This window comes from Euprymna scolopes, chromosome 7 (genome assembly GCF_053919585.1).
Source record: "Euprymna scolopes isolate OS-2025 chromosome 7, ASM5391958v1, whole genome shotgun sequence".
NCBI lineage: Eukaryota > Metazoa > Mollusca > Cephalopoda > Sepiida > Sepiolidae > Euprymna > Euprymna scolopes.
Genome location: NC_136488.1, coordinates 111,991,795 through 112,013,544, shown reverse-complemented (window position 1 = coordinate 112,013,544; position 21,750 = coordinate 111,991,795). Strand labels below are relative to the sequence as shown.

The window sequence follows — 21,750 nt, the reverse complement described above, 5'->3', positions numbered from 1 at the left end:
TAACATGTATAAACAAGAAATACCTTATATAAACAAGAAATAACTTGTATAAACAAGAAATAAAATGTATAAACAAGAAATAACATGTATAACAAAGTAATAACTTGTACAAACAAAGAAATTACTTGTATAAACGAAGAAATAAAGTATATAAGCAAGAAATAACTTGTATAAACAAGAAATAACATGTATAAACAAGAAATAACATGTATAAACAAGTAATACCTTGTATAAAAAAGAAATATCTTGTATAACAAAGTAATAACATGTACAAACAAAGAAATAACTTGTATAAACGAAGAAATAAAGTATATAAGCAAGAAATAACTTGTATAAACAAGAAATAACATGTATAAACAAGAAATAACATGTATAAACAAGAAATACCTTGTATAAAAAAGAAATATCTTGTATAACAAAGTAATAACATGTACAAACAAAGAAATAACTTGTATAAACGAAGAAATAAAGTATATAAGAAAGAAATAATTTGTATAAACAAGAAATAACATGTATAAACAAGAAATAACATGTATAAACAAGAAATAACTTGTATAAACAAGAAATAAAATGTATAAACAAGAAATAACATGTATAACAAAGTAATAACTTGTACAAACAAAGAAATTACTTGTATAAACGAAGAAATAAAGTATATAAGCAAGAAATAACTTGTATAAACAAGAAATAACATGTATAAACAAGAAATAACATGTATAAACAAGTAATACCTTGTATAAAAAAGAAATATCTTGTATAACAAAGTAATAACATGTACAAACAAAGAAATAACTTGTATAAACGAAGAAATAAAGTATATAAGCAAGAAATAACTTGTATAAACAAGAAATAACATGTATAAACAAGAAATAACATGTATAAACAAGAAATACCTTGTATAAAAAAGAAATATCTTGTATAACAAAGTAATAACATGTACAAACAAAGAAATAACTTGTATAAACGAAGAAATAAAGTATATAAGAAAGAAATAATTTGTATAAACAAGAAATAACATGTATAAACAAGAAATAACATGTATAAACAAGAAATAACTTGTATAAACAAGAAATAAAATGTATAAACAAGAAATAACATGTATAACAAAGTAATAACTTGTACAAACAAAGAAATTACTTGTATAAACGAAGAAATAAAGTATATAAGCAAGAAATAACTTGTATAAACAAGAAATAACATGTATAAACAAGAAATAACATGTATAAACAAGTAATACCTTGTATAAAAAAGAAATATCTTGTATAACAAAGTAATAACATGTACAAACAAAGAAATAACTTGTATAAACGAAGAAATAAAGTATATAAGCAAGAAATAACTTGTATAAACAAGAAATAACATGTATAAACAAGAAATAACATGTATAAACAAGAAATACCTTGTATAAACAAGAAATAACTTGTATAAACAAGAAATAAAATGTATAAACAAGAAATAACATGTATAACAAAGTAATAACTTGTACAAACAAAGAAATTACTTGTATAAACGAAGAAATAAAGTATATAAGCAAGAAATAACTTGTATAAACAAGAAATAACATGTATAAACAAGAAATAACATGTATAAACAAGTAATACCTTGTATAAAAAAGAAATATCTTGTATAACAAAGTAATAACATGTACAAACAAAGAAATAACTTGTATAAACGAAGAAATAAAGTATATAAGCAAGAAATAACTTGTATAAACAAGAAATAACATGTATAAACAAGAAATAACATGTATAAACAAGAAATACCTTGTATAAAAAAGAAATATCTTGTATAACAAAGTAATAACATGTACAAACAAAGAAATAACTTGTATAAACGAAGAAATAAAGTATATAAGAAAGAAATAATTTGTATAAACAAGAAATAACATGTATAAACAAGAAATAACATGTATAAACAAGAAATAACTTGTATAAACAAGAAATAAAATGTATAAACAAGAAATAACATGTATAACAAAGTAATAACTTGTACAAACAAAGAAATTACTTGTATAAACGAAGAAATAAAGTATATAAGCAAGAAATAACTTGTATAAACAAGAAATAACATGTATAAACAAGAAATAACATGTATAAACAAGTAATACCTTGTATAAAAAAGAAATATCTTGTATAACAAAGTAATAACATGTACAAACAAAGAAATAACTTGTATAAACGAAGAAATAAAGTATATAAGCAAGAAATAACTTGTATAAACGAAGAAATAACTTGTAGAAACAAGAAAAAATTTGTATAAACAAGAAATAACTTGTATAAACGAAGAAATAACTTTCATAAACAAGAAATAAGGTGTATAAACAAGAAATAACTTGTATAAACAAGAAATAACATGTATAAACAAGAAATAACTCGTATAAACAAAGAAATAACATGTATAAACAAAGAAGTAACATGTATTAGCAAGAAATAACTTGTATAAACAAGAAATAACTCGCATAAACAAAGAACTAACATGTATAAACAAAGAAATAACTCGTATAAACAAGAAATCACTTGTATAAACAAGATATAACTTGTGTAACCAAGAAATAAATTGTATACACAAGAAATAACTTGTATAAACATGAAATAACTTCTATAAACAAAGAAATAACTTGTATAAACAAGAAAAAACTTGTAAAAAGAAGAAATAACTTGAATAAACAAGGCATAACTTTTATAAACAACAAATAACTTGTATAAACAAAGAAGTAACTTGTATAAACAAACAAATTACTTGTATAAACAAACAAATAACTTGGAACGCCCAAGAAATTAAATATATAAGTAAGAAATAAATTGTATAAACAAGAAATTACTTGTATAAACAAAGAAACAACTTGTATAAACAAACAAATTACATGTATAAACAAGAAATAACTTGTATAAGCAACAATTACTGATATAAACAAGAATTAACTTTTATAAACAAAGAAATTACTGTATAAACATAGAAATTATTGTATAAACATAAAATAACTTTTATAAACAAAGAAATAACTTACATAAACAAGAAATAACTTGTATAAACAAAGAAATAACTTGTATAAACAAAGAAATAACTTGCATAAAAATAACTTGTATAAACGAAGAAATAAAGTATATAAACAAGAAATGACTAGTATAAACAAAACATAACTTGTATAAACAAGAAAAAATGTGTAAACAAAAACTAACTGATATAAATCAAGGAACAAAGTATATAAGCACGAAATAACTTGTAGAAACAAGAAATAACTTCTATAAACAATAAATAGCTCGTATAAACAAAGAAATAATTTGTATAAACAAAGAAATAATTTGTATAAACAAAGAAATAACTTGTATAAACCAGAACATAAAGTATATAAGCAACAAATAACTTGTATAAATAAAAAATAACTTGTATAAACCAAAAAATAAAGTATATAAACAAAAGATAACTTGTATAAACCAGATATTACTTGTATAAACAAAAAAATAACTTTTGTAAACAGGATATAACTTGTATAAACAAGAAATAACTTGTATAAAATGATATACCGTGTATAAACAGAGAAATAAATGGTATAACCAAGAAACAACTTGTATAACCAAGAAATAACTTGTAATAACAAAGAAATAACTTGTATAAACAAGAATTAACTTGTATAAAAAATAAATAATTGTATAACAAAATAAATTACTTGTATAAACAAGAAATATCGTGTATAAAAAAAGATATAACTTGTATAATATAAGAAATAACTTGTATAAAGAAGAAATATGTTGTATCCACCCAGAAATAAAGTATATACGCAAGAAATAACTTGTATAAAAAAAATAACTCCTATAAACCAAGAATAACTTGTATAAACAAGACATAACTTGTATAAACAAGAAATAACTTGTATAAACAAAGAAATAACTTTGATACACCAAGAAATAAAGTATATAAGCAAGAAATAAAGTATATAAGCCAGAAATAACTTGTATAAACAGAAACACCTGGTATAAACAAAGTAATAACTTGTATAAACAAAGAAATAACATACGTAAGCCAGAAATCACTTGTACAAACAAAACATAATTTGTATAAACAAAGAAATAACAAATAACAAATATATAAACAGGAAATTACTTGTATAAACGAGGAATAATTGAAAATACCCAGAAACAAGTATATAAGCAAGAAATAATTAGTTTAAACAGGAAATAACTTGTATAACTAAGAAATAACTTATATAAACAAAGAAGTAACTTGTATAAACCGAGAAATAAAGTATATAAGCAAGAAATTACTTGTATAAACCAGAAATAACTTGTATATACAAAAAATAACTTGTATAAACAGGAAATAACATGTATAAACAAAGAAATAACTTGTATAAACGAAGAAATAACTTGAATAAACAAGAAATAACTTGTACAAAAAAAGGAAAACATTGTATAAACAAAGAAATAAGATGTGTAAACTAAGAAATAAAGTATATAGGCAAAAAATAACTTGCATAAAGAAGAAATAACCAGTATAAGCACAGAAATAACTCGTATAAGTAAGGAGATAACTAAGCGAGACATAACTTGTATAGACCAATAAATAAAGTGTATAAGCAAGAAATAATTTGTTTAAAAGAGAAATAACTTGTATATACAAAAAAATATTGAATATACAAATAAATAACTTGTATAAACAAAGAAATAACTTGTAAAAAAGAAATAACTTGTATAAACAAAAAATACCTTTTATAAACCAAGAAATAAAGTGTATAAGATATAACATGTATAAACAAACAAATTACTTGTATACACAAGAAATAAATTATATAAATAAAAATAATTTGTAAAACAAGACATTACTTGTAAAAACAAGAAATACCCTTTATCAACAAGAAATAACTCGTATAAGCAAAGAAATACGTCGTATAAAGTAAGAAATAACTTGTATAAGCAAGGAATAACTTGTATAAACATAAAATAACTTGTATACTCAAAGAAATACTTCTATAAACCTAGAAATAAAGTATGTAAGCAAGAAATTACTTTTATAAACAAAGACATAACTTTTATAAACAAAAAAAAACTTGTATAAACAAAAAGTAACTGGTATAAACAAGAAATAACTTGTATAAACAAGAAATAACTCGTATAAACAAGAAATAACTCGTATAACAATAGAAACAACTTGTATAAACTGTGTAATAAATTGCGAACAGACGGGCTTACCTGACAAACGCTCGAGGTGTGCACTCTGCAAAGCGGGCACGTCCAAAGAAAAATGGCAAGATGGCGGCGGCCGGTTAATATTGCCAAGTAATCATGCAAAATCGCGTGTTCTCTCGCACACACGAGAGTTCAGCTTAGCATAAAAACGGGTCACTGTGAGCAAGAAGGGAGAAGGAAAAACGTAGTCAAGACAAAGACGACGCTTCTGACGACTGAGAAGAAAAAAGAAGAAAAAGAGCAAGAAGTAGAAGAGGAAGAAGAGAACGATACATGAGAAGACGAGGTGTGTGCGGTTTTGAGTAAATCGAAACAGACAGAAAAAAAACTCTGATTACAAGCTATCTCGGCTTTGGTATGGAGAAATTTGACATCAGATTAATTCCGGAATTCGATGGCTCCCCCACTGGTCCCTCGGTGGTCGAATGGCTGGAAAAGGCTGAGCGCGTTTGCCGGTTGTGCAAGATTAAAGACCCAGCTATGGTTATCCCATTGAGACTCACTAAAGGGGCTTATGCCATGTACCAGCAGTTAGGGTAGGATCCGACCATGGAGCAGATTACACAAGCGCTATACGAGGCATTTGGTACAGACCCTTTTGTCGCCTGGAGGCAGTTTTCCGAACGCCGACTTGGGCCGGGGGAGACAGTGGATGTCTACATGGCCGACTTGAAAAAGCTTGCCACTCCCTTCGGCAGTGCAAGTGATCGCATATTGGCATGCGCCTTTTTGTCGGGACTTCCGGATGAGGCAAGTGGACTGCTGCGAGCATCGTCAAGACTCACTGAGATTGGATTGGAGGAGTTATTGGTGAGAGCACAAAACATCTTGAAAGACGATCGAGAACTAGTCTCCGCAGCTGTTGACACTCTGGACTCGCCAACGAAGGGTCTACGATGCTATACCTGTGGTGGCCCCAACCACTTTTCCAGAGACTGCAAAAGCGGTACAAGGCGCACCCCTAATTATGGAGCACGACAAGTAATACGGTGTCACCAATGCAATAAGCCAGGCCACATAGCGCGGAATTGTCTGGGAAACGGGCAAGGGGAGGACGCCGCAGCGCTAGCACCCTCCCCAACGCGGCATTGAACAAAGCGCTGCCTGCAGTAACAGTTCAAGTTGATGGATGTGAACGTTCAGCGCTGGTTGACACCGGCTGTACCCAAACCCTTCTTCGAAAGGAATATTGCGCCACAGCGGGGGCTGATGTCTGTGCTCATAAACTACGGGAGTGGCGGCGGCAGGGTGTGGAAGCAGCCATACTGGACTTGCGAAGAGCGTACTTGCAAATACGTGTTGAGAAATCGCTGTGGCCGTTCCAGACGGTGGTGATCAAAGGAACTCGCTATTGCTTGACCAGGCTAGGATTCGGCCTGAATGTAGCCCCTAACATCATGACAGCAATCATGCAGGCGATCCGGCGTCAAGATGAAGCGGTGCAACATGCTACATCGTCATATATAGATGACATCTTTGTCAAGGAGAGCCTCCTGTCTGCCCAGGCGGTCAAAGAACACTTCGAGCACTTCGGATTGTCGTGCAAGGAGCCGGAGCAGCTACAGGACGGGGCGAAAGTGCTCGGACTGCAGGTGAGCGGAAGTGCAGATGGCCTTCAATGGGGAAGGAGTGGTGAAATCCCGGAAATCCCATCTACCATCACACGTCGGAGCACGTTTTCCATTTGCGGAAAATTGGTGGGTCACTTCCCTGTGTGTGGGTGGCTCCGAGTGGCTGTAGCGGCCATAAAGCGACGGGCAACTTCTATGTCAACTGGATGGGACGATGAGGTGCATGATCCTGCCCTGCGAAGCATGCTGGTGGAAGTTGTGGCCAGAATGACCAATGATGACCCTGTACGGGGGAGCTGGTGCGTCGATGGGAGTGAATTTACAGTTTGGGTAGACGCCAGCTCACTTGCCCTTGGCGTTGCTCTGGCGGTCGACAGAAGGATAATAGAAGATGCCTGCTGGCTTTGGCCGGAGAATGACGCCAAGCATATAAACCTAGCTGAACTCGATGCTACACTGAAAGGAGTCAATCTAGCGCTTCAGTGGCAGGCTAGAATCCTTCACATCATCACGGATTCCATGTGTGTGCATCGGTGGATGACCAATGCCTTGAACGGAAAAGCACGTCTGACAACGAAGGCGTCGGCCGAAATGTTGATCCGGAGACGGCTTGCTACCCTAACCGAAACCACTAAGGAATACGACTTGGTCATAGATGTGACACTGGTGCAGTCCTGTTTGAATCAGGTGGATCGTCTGACCAGAGTGCCACGCCGTTGGCTAGACCTGCCAAAAGAAGTGAACGAGTCAGCACCTGTAAATTGCACTGCAGTGGGACATAGACTCAGCCCAGAGCATATTAATGATGTCCATTGCCAAAGCGGGCACCCCGGTGTAAACAGAAGGCTTTACTTCGCCAGATTGGTTGACCCCTCTGTGTCTCGGAGGGCTGTGAAATCTGTTGTGGGAAGCTGCAACACCTGCCGATCGATCAACCCAGCACCTGTCCGGTGGAAGAAGGGAATACTCAGTGTGAAGCGTAATTGGGATAGGATTGCGATGGACATAACGCACTACAACGGGAGGCATTTTTTGACGCTTATCGACTGTGGACCATCTAGGTTTTCATTGTGGCGGCCCCTTCGCTGGCAGGATGCGGCTGCCATTATCCATGAGTTGGAAGGTGTGTTCCTCGAGCGTGGCCCTCCTTCTGAGATACTCACCGACAATGGCCCCGCTTTTGTTAGTGAGCCGTTTAAACAGTTTGCAGATGGCTGGGGTGTCCATCTGCGTTTTCGGTGTGCCCATGTTCCCAGTGGAAACGGGATTATTAGGCGCAATCACAGAACTGTTAAGACAATCGCAGCGCGGAAGGGGTGTACGGTACCTGAAGCAGTCTATTGGTACAACATCACCCCTAAGGACGATGTTTCACCCTCCACCGCGCCAGCCAACGCACTACATACATACTGTGTCAGGGTGAGAGGTTTGGAGAGCAGCTCACTACCCGAACCGGAGCCACCACAAAAGAACATAAAAGAAGGAGATGTCGTCTGGGTTAAAAAACCCCGAGGCCAGTGCACGACTCGCTACGGAACCGGTCATGTCACTGAAGTGATCAGCCCGCAGGCGGTGCGAGTTGATGGAGTACCTCCTCATATTAAAGACTTAAGATCAGTATTCCAAACGCAGCTGCCACTTGACGAAGATAGTGAAATTGAATCCGTGACTAGCGACCCATCATTCTGGTTCATGACGGCTTCAACGCACAGCGACACTGAGAGTGGTAGCCTTCAAAGTACTGACCCTCCTGCTGATGATGAAGACCCGGACAGTGATACTGCGATGCTCAGCTTTAGGTTCGCCGACCTTCATGTCACGGAAGACAGCGCAGACGATGATGAAGCCCCGAATCCCCCTCTCCGAAGAAGCACTCGAAGAAAAAGGCCACCGCCTCCCTGCTCTTTCTGTGATAATGAGATCAGGGGGGAGTGTGTAATAAATTGCGAACAGACGGGCTTACCTGACAAACGCTCGAGGTGAGCACTCTGCAAAGCGGGCACGTCCAAAGAAAAATGGCAAGATGGCGGCGGCCGGTTAATATTGCCAAGTAATCATGCAAAATCTTGTGTTCTCTCGCACACACGAGAGTTCAGCTTAGCATAAAAACGGGTCACTGTGAGCAAGAAGGGAGAAGGAAAAACGTAGTCAAGACAAAGACGACGCTTCTGACGACTGAGAAGAAAAAAGAAGAAAAAGAGCAAGAAGTACAAGAGGAAGAAGAGAACGATACATGAGAAGACGAGGTGTGTGCGGTTTTGAGTAAATCGAAACAGACAGAAAAAAAAACTCTGATTACATAAACCAAGAAATAACTTTTATAAGCAAGAAATAACGTGTATAAACCAGGAAATACAGTATACAAACAAGAAATGATTTGTATAAACAAGAATTATCTTGTATAAACAAGAAATAACTTGTATAAACAAAGAAATAACTTGTTAAAGCCGTTTCACAAGTAAGTCGGATTCTACCTTTTTAGGCGACTACGTGTGAAAAGAAAGAAAAGGCTTGAAGTTTTGTTCCACGTTCTGCAGAAGGGCAGGTCCTGTAGAATCAGCAGAAAAGAAAGTCCTGTAAAGTCAGCAGACGAGCAAGTCCCAAAAAATCACACACACACTAAAGTACTCTTAAAGCTGCAGCAGTTCACCGATCCGATCACACTGACGTCGATCCTAGAAAAAGACACCCCCATGTTCCAAACACACTCCCTTTATCCTTCCGGCGTTCGTCCTCGGCCAATCAGCAGCCAAAGAACGGTCACGTGGGGCTCAGTGATGATCGCACAATCTAAAAGATGAGGACGGCGCCATTTTGGAATTTCTTTCATGTTTCGGCCATGCACGTACGCACACCGTAGGAGCGTTCCAAGGTAAGGCATGACGTGCAGACACGTGGGCGCTTCCTCTCTTCATTATCTTCGACTCTACACCCCCCCCTGGTCTCAAGATCACACATGCGGCATTGCGGCCGCGGTCGTTTGATGCGGGCGCTCCTACGGAGGGGGATTAGCTGGGCTTCTTCATCTCCACCAGTGCCACCCGGGTCAGTGTCCACAGTCCTGCCATCCGGCTGCACTTCATCTTCCTCTGAGCTACCTGGGTCAGTGTCCACAGTCCTACCATCCGGCTGCGCTTCATCTTCATCTTCATCCGAGCTCTCAGAAGTGGTGCTGGAGCTATCGCCATCCGTGCTGAGGTTCTCAGCCATAGGCCGGATCCACATTTCATCACTGGATGATTCATTACTTTCACTGTTCACCATTTGGTTTATATCAAGGGCGGGCCGGACATCCCTTATATGGCGTGGGACACCATCAACCAGCACAGCCTGCTCACCGATTATGCCGGTGATCCGTCCCTGTCTGAACCTGGTCGTGCATCGGTTATTGGGAGGCCTTACCCAGACGGTGTCCCCTGACTTGTACCATTCTTGCGTCTTCTTCTGATTAGGCGGGCAGGCGTCAATGCCCTTAACACGCACTCGATAGCGATGTATCGCATTAGCAGGTGCACTTTCAGCAGTCACGTCATCCTTTGGCATTGTATTGTACCTATATACCGCCTCCACAATCGTGCATTGCTTCCTCGCTGCTATCCGTTTCACACTTCGGTGGCACCACTCTGCTATACCATTGCCACTCGGCACATACGCACACCTGTGTCTAAGCCGGGTCCCCCACTCATCCATGAAACGCCTGAATTCCCCACTGCAAAAGGCTGTGTCGTTGTCCGTGAGAATCTCTTCGGGTGGCCCTTGCTTGTAAAATATAGACTCTAATTGGCGGATGACACTAGCCGAGTCCTGTCCTGTTAACAGTCGCCAGATCGCAAACCTCGTCGGTCCGCAATCGATTAGTGTGAGGAAGTGCTGACCACCATAGTGGGTTATGTCCATACCCAGCCGGCTCCAAGTCCCGTCGACTTCCAGCCGACCTTTCTGCCATTTGGTGGGAGCCGGGTCGATTGACTGGCATATTTGGCATTCCTTGACCACTGATTCTACTCTGTTTTGGGACGGGTTGGTTAAGTGTGCGAAATAATATGTCTGTCTCACTCCGGGGTGTCCAGTGTCATGGTGTACCCTCTTGATTTCATCCGTCTCCTCAATAGAGGCAGCACATAACGATCCTGGTTCGGCTTCTTTCTTCATTGCGTCGAACAACCTCTGGGGCACACGGGTGAGTTTATCTGCAAGATTGCGGGTGGAAGTGACAAGCATCGCGTTCACCGATAGGTTGTACTCTTCCACCAACTTCCTTAGTGTCTCCAACCTTCGTCTGATTAGCATTTCGGTAGCCGCCTTGGTGCGCACTCTTGCTTTGCCTGTTAGTGTGTCAACTATCCAGTGGTACACGCACAGCGAATCAGTGTGTAAGCACAATTCTTTAACCTTCCACTGGAGTGCCATATTTACTCCCTTTATTGCCGCATCCAACTCCGCTAGGTTGATGTGAGCGGCATCATCCAGTGGTCGCAACCAGCAGGCGTCCTCAATCACAGACCCGTTCATCTCCAATAGTGCCTCGATCGCGAGGGAGCTCGCATCCACCCACACATTTAGTCTGTCTCCCTGGACGCACCAATCTCCTTTAGCGGGGTCCTCCTGCTTGACTCTTGTGATGGTTTCTTTTACCATGCAAAGCAACAGGTTGTCCACCGTCTCGTCATCCCAGCCCTTGGTAACTGCACTCGCCCTCCTCTTCATGCTGGCTGTTGCGACCCGAGTCCATCCATATACTGGCAAGTGTCCTACCAGTTTTCCACACAGGGAAAATATGGCCCGCCTCGTGAGGATATGGGGCACTTCGGGGACTGCAGTTCCGCGCCCCCACCTCAAGGTCCCTCGCTCCTGTTGAACGCTCAACCCCAAAACACGAGCGCCATCCTCCAAGCGTTCTGGATCCTTACAAATCAGTCCAAGTTCGGCAAACTTAGCCCTCACACGTGATGATGGCACAACGTCTTCATTCACGTATATGTCGTCAAGGTATGCTGATGTCCCCTCTTTTACGGTCTTATCCTGTGACAATACAGCATTGACGATCGTCTTCATGATTTGGGGCGCAACGTTCAGCCCAAAGCCCAGTCGCGTGAGGCAATACCTCCTACCGGAAAACACTACCGTCTGAAACGGCCACAGTGTCTCGCTAACCCAGACCTGCAGATATGCCCTTCTAAGGTCCAACAGGGACACATTAGAACCCAGCTGGCGCCATTCTCGCAGTTTGCTAGCACACACGTCGGCCTCGCCTGTGAACGCATCAACATATGAGTTCAGTTCTCGGTAATCCATCACCGGCCTGACTTTTGCTTTGTTCTGTTGAGCAACTGCCACTAATGGGATCAGACCCTTGGGGGGTCCAAGTTTTCTGTAGGGGTAGGGAATCAACCAGCCATCCTCGATCCATCTGTGAAGTTCTTCTTCGTACACGGGCCTCATGTGGTCGGGCACATGGTATTCCGTTATGCCATTTTGCAGTTTGGCCGGTTCTCGGTCTTCCGACCACTTTCATGAGGCAGTCCAGGCCCTCTTTTGCTCGTCAAATTCGACGCTGAAGTCTGGTTGGTCGATCTTTAGTGCAGCACACACTGGGGCTTTCTCCTGAAAATGTACCGCCCCCGTCGCCGTTATGTAGACGCCACCAAGAGCTCTGATGGCATCATATCCTAGGAGCAGGTCAAAACTCAGGGGTTTTTCTGGTACCACCAGCGCCTCTAGGTTAGCGGAGATTCCATTTTTCGTCCGAATGTTTACGCTGCCCACCCCACAACATGTGCGCCTCTCTCCACTGATGGTAGTCACTCGGACGTTCTTCTTTCTCCAAGTGTGGCAGAGATCTGCACATATGATAGTACGGGAGTACCCGGAGTCGAGGAGTGCTGAGCGCAATGTTTCATTGACATATATCGAAACGATCGGCAGCGTCTTATTTAATTTCTGCATAGGGAAGAGGTTGACGCTGACACCTTGTCCCCGGTTTCATTTCCCGGACAGTCTTGAGCTATATGGCCGGCTTCCTTACACCGGTAGCAGCGAACGGCTGTTGGTTGCTGCCGGCAGTTCCTTGCAATATGGCCCTGTCCATTGCATTTGTAGCATATGATTCCGCCACATGGACCGGGTCCCTGATACGGTTTCCTATCATTCGGCGTGGACCGGGCAGCAGCAATTACCGGTTCCCTCATCTCGGAATAATCCTTCATTACAGTCCTGGCCCGATCCACTAGGTCATTAAGAAATAACTTGTATAAACAAGACATAACTTGTATAAACAAAGAAATAGCTTGTACAAACAAAGATATAACTTGTATAAACAAAGAAATAACTTGAATAAACAAAGAAAATAACTTGAATAAATAAAGAAAATAACTTGAATAAACAAGATATCACTTATATAGACAAAAAAATAATTTGCATCAACCAAGAAATAATGTATATAAGCAAGAAATAACTTCTATAAACAAGAAATAAATTGTATAAACGAGAAATAAATTGTATAAACAAGAAAGAACTTTTAGAAACCAAGACATAATGTACATAAGCAAGAAACAACTTGTATAAAGAATAAATTACTTTTATAAACAAGAAATAACTTGTATACACAAGAAATACCTTGTATAAACAATAAATCACTTGTATAAACAACAAAATAACTTGTATCACCCAGGAAATAATGTATATAAGCAAGAAATAACTTGTATAAACAAGAAATAACCTGTATAAACAGGAAATAACTTGTATAAACAAAGAAATAACTTGTATAAAAAAGAAATTACTTGTATTAACAAGAAATAACTTGTATAAAGAAAGACATTACTTGTATAAACGAAAAATGATTTGTATAACCCAAAGAAATAAAGTATATAAGCAAGAAATAACTTGAATAAATAAGAAATAACTTGTATAAACAAAGAAATAACTTGTGTAAACAAAGATAAAACTTATATAAAACTTGTATAAATAAGAAATAAAGTATATAAGCAAGAAATAACTTGTATAAAAAAGAAATTACTTGTATAAACAAAGAAAAGATATACCTTGTACAAACAAAGAAATAACTTGTAGAAAAAAATAACTTGTATAATACAAAAAATAAAGTATATAAGCAAGAAATAACTTGTATAAACAAGAAATTACTTGTATAAACAAGAAATAACTTGTATGAACAAAAACATAGCTTGTATAAACAAAGAAATAACTTGTATAAACAAAAAATAACTTAAATAAAGTATATGAGCAAGAAATGCCTTGTATAAACTAAGAAATAACTCGTATAAACAAGAAATACTTTGTATAAACAACAAATAACTTGTATAAACAAATAACTTGTATAAACAAGAAATAACTTGCATAGACAGGAAATAACTTGTATCAACAAGAAATAAATTGTATAAACAAGAAATAAATTGTATAAACAAGAAATAACTTGTATAAATGAGAAATAACTTGTATAAATGAGAAATAACTTGTATAAACAAGAAATAACTTGTATAAACAAGAAATATCTCTTATAAACAAGATATAACTTGCATAAATAAGATATAACTTGTATAAACAAGAAATAACTTGTGTAAATAAGAAATAACTTGTATAAATTAGAAATAACTTGTATAAACAAGAAATAACTTGTATAAACAAGAAATAACTTGTATAAACAAGAACTAACTTGTATAAACAAGAAATAACTTGTATAAACAAGGAATAACTTGTAGAAACAAGAAATAACTTGTATAAACAAGGAATAACTTGTAGACACAAGAAATAACTTGTAGACACAAGAAATAACTTGTAGAAACAAGGAATAACTTGTAGAAACAAGAATTAACTTGTATAAACAAGGAATAACTTGTAGACGCAAGAAATAACTTGTAGAAACAAGAAATAACTTGTATAAACAAGGAATAACTTGTAGACATAAGAAATAACTTGTAGACACAAGAAATAACTTGTAGAAACAAGAAATAACTTGTAGAAACAAGAATTAACTTGTAGAAACAAGGAATAACTTGTAGACACAAGAAATAACTTGTAGAAACAAGAAATAACTTGTATAAACAAGGAATAACTTGTATAAACAAGAAATAACTTGTATAAACAATGCAACGATATGTAGCTTTCATTGTATAAAATAGTGTAACAAAATGATCTTTTTTTCCTCCAGCTGCACTTGTTGTACCGTTCCAAGAACTTCCAAAAGGCCCTATGGAAATTCTCTAGTTTGAGCATATTGATGACCCTTGTCACAGCCTCTTTCATCTCTTCAATTGCCTCATAACGACAAACTCTACAGTTTTCTTTGAGCTTGGGGAATAACAAAAAACCACAGAGAGTAAGGTTTGGGCTATAGGGAGGTAAGATGCTCATCTTGGTGAAATGGGATGGAGCTGTGAACTAGTGCACTGTCCTAGTGGAAATGCCACTGACTCGATTTGAAGAGTGCTCTTCCGATGGAATCTCTTCCCGAACTCCTTTAAAAAATTAACATAGTATCACTTATTACTGATCTGCCAGTGAGAACTCAGTTTATGCAGACCATGCCCCTGCTGTCAAAAAAAAAAAGAAAGAAAGGAAGAAAGAGATCTTCATGAGTTTCTGGGTGATTTGCTCTATCTGGTTTTCTTGGGTCTGGTAGAGCCAACATGTTTCCACTGGGAACTCTGTCTCTTGGTCTCTGGGTAATAGAAGTAACCCCGCTTCCATCACAGATATCCAGAGCATCAAGAACCATTTTTCTTTCTAATCTTCTCTGAGCACCCTTGGGACAACCTTTGTGCAAATCTTCTGCATCTTCAGTTCCTCGCAAATAATTGTGTGCACAGTTCCCACACTGACATCAAACTATGCACTTATTGTCCCTATAGACACACGATGGTCCTTATCCATGAAATTCTTTATTTGGCCAATCAACTCTGGTGTTCTGACATCCTTACTCCTCTCAAACTTCTCATCATCCCACACAGTCTCTCTGCCTTACTTGAATCTCTTATGCCACTCAAAAACTGATGCTTGATTCATGCAAGATGGTCCAAAAGCAGTTTGAAGCATTCCATACATTTCTGTGGCATTTTTTCCAAGTTTCAAATAGAATTTTTATTGCATATCGTTCATCTATAGTGTTCTCACGTTCAGATTGCATTTTTGAAATTCATCAGCTGTGATAATCAGACTTTAGTAGAGTGTATTCCAATTCCTACTGTAGCTGTTCGTTTGAACCTGAAATCTTAAAATTGGTCAGTCACATTATAAGATGTATGAAAATAACATTACTATTTGCAAATTATCAAAAGATCTATGTATTAACGGACTAGAACACACTGTTTTTGTTATTGTTTACCGATTTTCATAATCAATATGTGTTCATATTTATTGATTATCCATAAAATAAATGTTATTTACGATAGAGATTAACCAAGTCACATCTAGAATAGACTAACTGCCAAATAAATATTAGTTATGGACCGTATAAAACCAGCAGAAAAGTTTTGGTAAGTTTAACTATGAAGGGCCCCTGACCCACTGCCAATTGTCTGATCTAGCTGAAATTTTGCATGTGCAATGACTTATATCTCTACGGGCAATGTGGCAAATTACAGCACTGAACTAATTGTGGTTTCTGTTTTACAGGTATTTGAACTGAGTCAGATGTGAAATGGAGCCTGTTGAATGTCGAGCAGTGATCCGGTTTTTGTATTTGAAAGGACGCACACCACAGAAAACTTTTGATGAAATGAAAGAAACTTTATTAGTGATAATGCCCCATCATATGACCTTGTAAAACGCTGGCATCATGAATTCAAACATGGCCGGAAGTCTGTGGAAACAGCTGCCAGACCTGGTCGCCCCCCCACCTCTGCCATTGAGAAGGCATCTGTCCGTCAAGTTGAGGCTGCCATTTTGGAAGATCGGCGCATTACTATTCGCCAAATAGCCCAAGATGTCAAGGTTAGTACAGCTTCTGTAGAAACTATCATTCATGACCATTTGCATATGCAATCACCTCATTGTCTCCAATACGAAGTTTCAGCATCCAAATCATCATCTGGTGACGTGGTACTCGAATGACGGTATCACGGCGAACCAGATAGACTACATTTTGATACGCAAACGCTGGGTAAGCAATATGCATGACTGCCGCGCTTACAGAGGTGCTGAAACAGGAAATACCCATGGATCGGATCATGTCCTTGTTAGAGCCAAGCTCACAATGCGACTGAAGGCCAACAAACATGTTTCCCGTCAAAAACGTCTTGATATCACGAAGCTGAAAGTGGACGACACTGCGACTCAGTTCCGACTGGACCTACGCAACCGATTCAATGGTTTACAACCAGAAGAATCGGTGGAAGATATATGGAAAGCACTCAAAAAGGACGTCACTGAAGCAGCGGCCAACACCGTGGGTTTCACAAAGCGTCGTCAAAAGGACTGGATCTCAAGTCGAACGGTGAAATTGGGTGAGGAGGCTAAACGTGCCAGACTCAACGGAGATGCCAACTAGCGTCGCCTTCGCCGAGAAACAACGCACTCTGCCCGCAACGACCACAATGTCTACTGGCACAATATCGCAACTGACATGGAACACGCGGCCTCAGTAGGGGACTCCCGCAAGTTATATCAACTATTGAAGTCCAGCACACAGACGAGGTCATCCGTGAGCGAATCCATCCACAACAGTGGAGGTAAAATCATTACTGAGCTAAACGCACGATTGGATCGGTGGCACGAGCACTTCCGTGAACTCCTGAACCACCAGCCTCCACCTACAATACCAGGTCAAAACACCCCCACCGCTGCAGATCTCTACGATTGCTCGTCGGATACCCCCAGCCATGAAGAAATCAGAGCCGTCATTGCCAAGTTGAAGAATAACAAAGCTCCAGGCGAGGACGGTATCCCGGCTGAGGTCTACAAGACCGGAATCGATGAATTAACCCCTCGCCTACACCAGCTGATTTCTGAGATTTGGAATAGTGGGGAGATTCCCCAAGATTGGAGTGACGCCATCCTTCTTCCCTTTTTTAAGAAGGGTGACAAACGGACATGTAGTAACTACAGAGGCATCAGCCTTATAGATGTCGCTGCCAAAGTCTTCACTATCCTCATTCTGAGACGGTTTCAATACGAAAGGGACAGAAGGACTTGTCCTAACCAATGCGGATTCCGACCTGGCCGTGGATGCGTCGACCAAATATTCACGCTGAGGCGAGCCTTGGAACAGCGCTGGTGCTACCAACAGCGTACAATCGTATGCTTTATCAACTTCGCTGCCGCTTTTGACTCGGTCGACCGCGGTACCCTGTGGAGAGTGATGGAAGCAGATGGTATCCCCCCGAAGCTACTCAACTTGATCAAGGCCTACTACCATCGGACTCGCACGCGTGTCCGCTGTTATGGCCAGGACTCCTCTTTCTTCAACATCAGCAGTGGTGTCCGCCAGGTATGCGCGCTCTCACCCACCCTTTTCAATTACGCTATTGATTGGATCATGGAGCAGGCACTGCCTGGATATCCTGGCGTCATGGTGGGGCGTAACTTTCATCTCACCGATTTGGACTACACGGACGATATTGCGGTTCTCGGGGAGAGCTACAGAGACATACAGACGGTGCTGAACCGAATCCAGGAGAAGGCAGCTGCCATCGGCATGAGAATAAACGCCAGCAAGACGAAGATTCTATCGGCTGGCATCCCCCAAGCAGAAAGGTCCTCCGTCACTCTCAACGGGGAAACCCTCGAGGAGACGGATAGCTTCAAATACCTGGGCTGCACGTTCATTGGTACCGGTCAAGGCATGAATGAGATTGAAGCGTGCATTAATGCCGCACGAGCTGCCTTTTGTCGACTCCAAAGGCGATTATGGTTACGGCCTGAAATACGTCTGAGGACAAAAATACAAATCTACCAGGCCCTCGTCCGCTCAATACTTTTGTATGGATGTGAGACCTGGCCCATACGGAAAGCGGATCTGCGACGCGTAGAAGTTTTCGACCACTACAATCTCCGCCGCATTCTACATGTCCGTCCCTTGGATTTCGTCGCCAACAAAGAAGTCCGGCGTCGCTGCAATCTCCAGGCAATTACTGACCTACTGCGGGCTCGACGCCTTCGATGGTTCGGCCATGCCTCTCGCTGTGATGCAGGGGTCTTTATCCACGAGGCTATGTCCCCACGTCCTCTACCCGGCTGGAAAAAACATGTCGGTGGCCAGCTAAAAACATGGCTCGGGACTATCAAAGCCGACGCTGAGCTTATTTCGGGCCCGCTCATCTATGGCCTGTCTCGTTGGAGACGTGACTGGCTATTGCTCACTCGGGATCTTGCTTCCGATCGCCGGGCTTGGGCCGCAGCGGTACGAGATGTGCATCTTCATGAAGCCAACTCAACTCCTCCAGGGTGAATGTCGTTTCAAGTACAAGTACAAGTATTTGCATATGCATAAGGTGTCTGCCAGATGGATTCCCAGGTTGCTCACACCATTCCAGAAGCGAGAACGCATCGAGTGCTCGAGGATGAATTTGGAGATGTGCCAAGAAGATGAGTCAAAGTTTTTCAAAAGACTGATTACACAGGATGAAACTTGGGTGCATCACTATGATCCAGAGACCAAAGCCCAGTCAATGCAGTGGAAGCACTTGGACTCACCACCTCCAAAGAAGGCAAGGATGCAGCTCTCCGCTGACAAGGTCATGCTCACAGTCTTCTGAGACCAGGACGGAGTAGTGATGACAGATTTCCTTGCAAAGGGTACCACAATTACAGGAGCCTATTATGCTTCACTTTTGAGGAAATTAAGGGAAGCTATCAAAATCAAGAGGCAGGGCAAGATCAGCAAAGGTACCCTCCTCCTGCAGGACAATGCTCCGGTCCACAACGCACATGTCGCCAGATCAGAAGCACGGGCGTGTGGTTATGAAATCCTTCCCCATCCTCCCTACTCTCCTGACCTTGCATCCTCTGACTTTCACCTCTTCCCAGCCAAATATCCTATTAACCAAAATTGTCTTGTTACATGTAAAACAGAAAGAAAAAAAAGTCACCTATGAAAACGAAAACCTCCCAAATGAAAACCTTGAATAATTATCTAAACTCAAATGTAAATTAATATTAAGCCTACTTCACAACTTGATAACAGTTCATTATTGGATTTTAATTATAAGGTGAAGCTTGAATGATTCCAACCCGATAGATAAAGCAAAGAATAAAAATAGACAAAGAAATAAAATAAACTAAAATAATAAATAAATAAAAGCATTACCCCCCCAACATACACACACAACGTGCACCACATCTTTATGTAGCTAGAATGAAAGTCTGCCAGCTTCCCACTTCCGATATGACCTGAAGAGGAGTAGGTCGCTGTTTCCAGACTCTTCAGCTAAGGTTAAAAAATGTTTCTATCTAACTTTTGAACCTAATTTGTGCTAATTACCGCTAACTGTTTTCTTATTACAGCTTTGACTTAAAAACTCATAACTAAATTTTACCTATTTTGTCTTGCTTTTTATTTTTATTTTCTTTGTTCTGAAATCTTTGTCAAATATTCTATTAACCAAAAATGTCTTGTTACACGTAAAACGGAAAGAAAAAAAAAGTCACCTATAAAAACGAGAACCTCCCAAATGAAAACCTTGAATAATTATCTAAACTCAAATGTAAATTAATATCAAGCCGACTTCACAACTTGATAAAAGTTCATTATTGGATTTTAATTATAAGGTGAAGCTCGAATGATTCAAACTCGAGATAGATAACGCCAAAAACATCCACCCATTAATATGCGTCCTGAATTGATAATTGAGCACCGGACTTATACTAAGTAGGTATTAATAAACCCCTTGTACCTATTCCCCCTATTTATGGAGAGTAGATAATACAGTGGATGTGTTATCAGCAGCTCCAGTAACTCTCGCTTCTCCTTTTTTGTCCCTTAGTCCTCATTCAAATGAGTGATTTTTCTTATAAAGGGTGAAGAAAAAGCTGCTTTAAAGGTCGGTAGTACTTGGTGAACAGTAGTCTGAGGTATCGGAAATTTTTCTGTCTCTATGTCTATCCTTGTGGCCATGTCACAAGTAAGGGTGCTGGAGATAAACGTTTCATCTGGGCTGACGTTATCCGCCTGATAGTTAGGGACCCGAACCTTGGATCAACCACTAAAGAGGCTGTCCTATCAGCAGGGGCAAAGTACTGGGACTGCTGTATTGCCATTTGGTGAATGGATTCTGGACCATGCAGTAGTCTCTGGCGGAGCCTCTCGATACCATACCAGTGGGTAATTGTTACAGCTTTACCTTTTTATGTGCTACAAAAAAAAAAAAATTCCTGTCTTTTTCTCTCTTACTTTCCCTCTCTATCCTGCTCTAACCAAGTATGTCGACCTGTTCCACAAATCCCAAAACCTCAACATGAAACATCTCCAGAAAAAAAACTCAAATAAACCTAGAACCCCATCTTCCAACATAGACCCCTACTACCATGTCTCCTTCTCCATCATCAGAGGTCTACGTTCCAACCTTCCAGAGGTTGAAACCCAATTACAGGAGATGAAACCGGACATATTCTTTCTAAGCGAAACTCGAATAGGGCCGACCACTTCCCTAGATGAGTTCATAATTAACGGATACTCTAACTTAAAATCTAAATCTGACCCCCAAGATCGCCATAGGCATGGAATATGTGCCTACATTAAAGATGACTTCCCATGTGGCAGGGATATCTCTAGAGAAGATCCTAATTTACCCTATATGTGCTTCCGGGTTGCACTTGATTACACCATTGCATTTATATTTGCCCTCTATCGGCCCCATAACAGCGGAGTTACTATCTTTAAGAGCATATCTGAGAAAATAGACCACATCCTGTCTGCACATCCTTCGGCTAACATCCACATCTGTGGTGACTTCAACGTCCATAACATGGAATGGCTGACCCACTCAAATAAGACGGACGATGAGGGAGGTTCTATCATGATTTTGCCATTGCTTATGACCTCACTC

General features: G+C 39.4%; 1 protein-coding gene across 2 annotated transcripts in view; it reads right to left on the bottom strand.

Annotated features, from left to right (window-relative positions):
* The window catches only part of LOC145279888 (ferric reductase 1-like), a 459,209-nt gene that overhangs the window by 350,729 nt on the left and 86,730 nt on the right, over positions 1-21,750 (bottom strand). The window contains exon 1 of one of the 2 annotated variants that reach the window (XM_080131363.1): positions 5,187-5,339. The exons of the other annotated variant lie outside the window; for it this stretch is intronic. The gene's annotated coding sequence lies outside the window, so the exon portion shown is untranslated. Of the gene's footprint in view, positions 1-5,186; positions 5,340-21,750 lie in introns of those variants that run through there. 2 annotated transcript variants of the gene reach the window in all.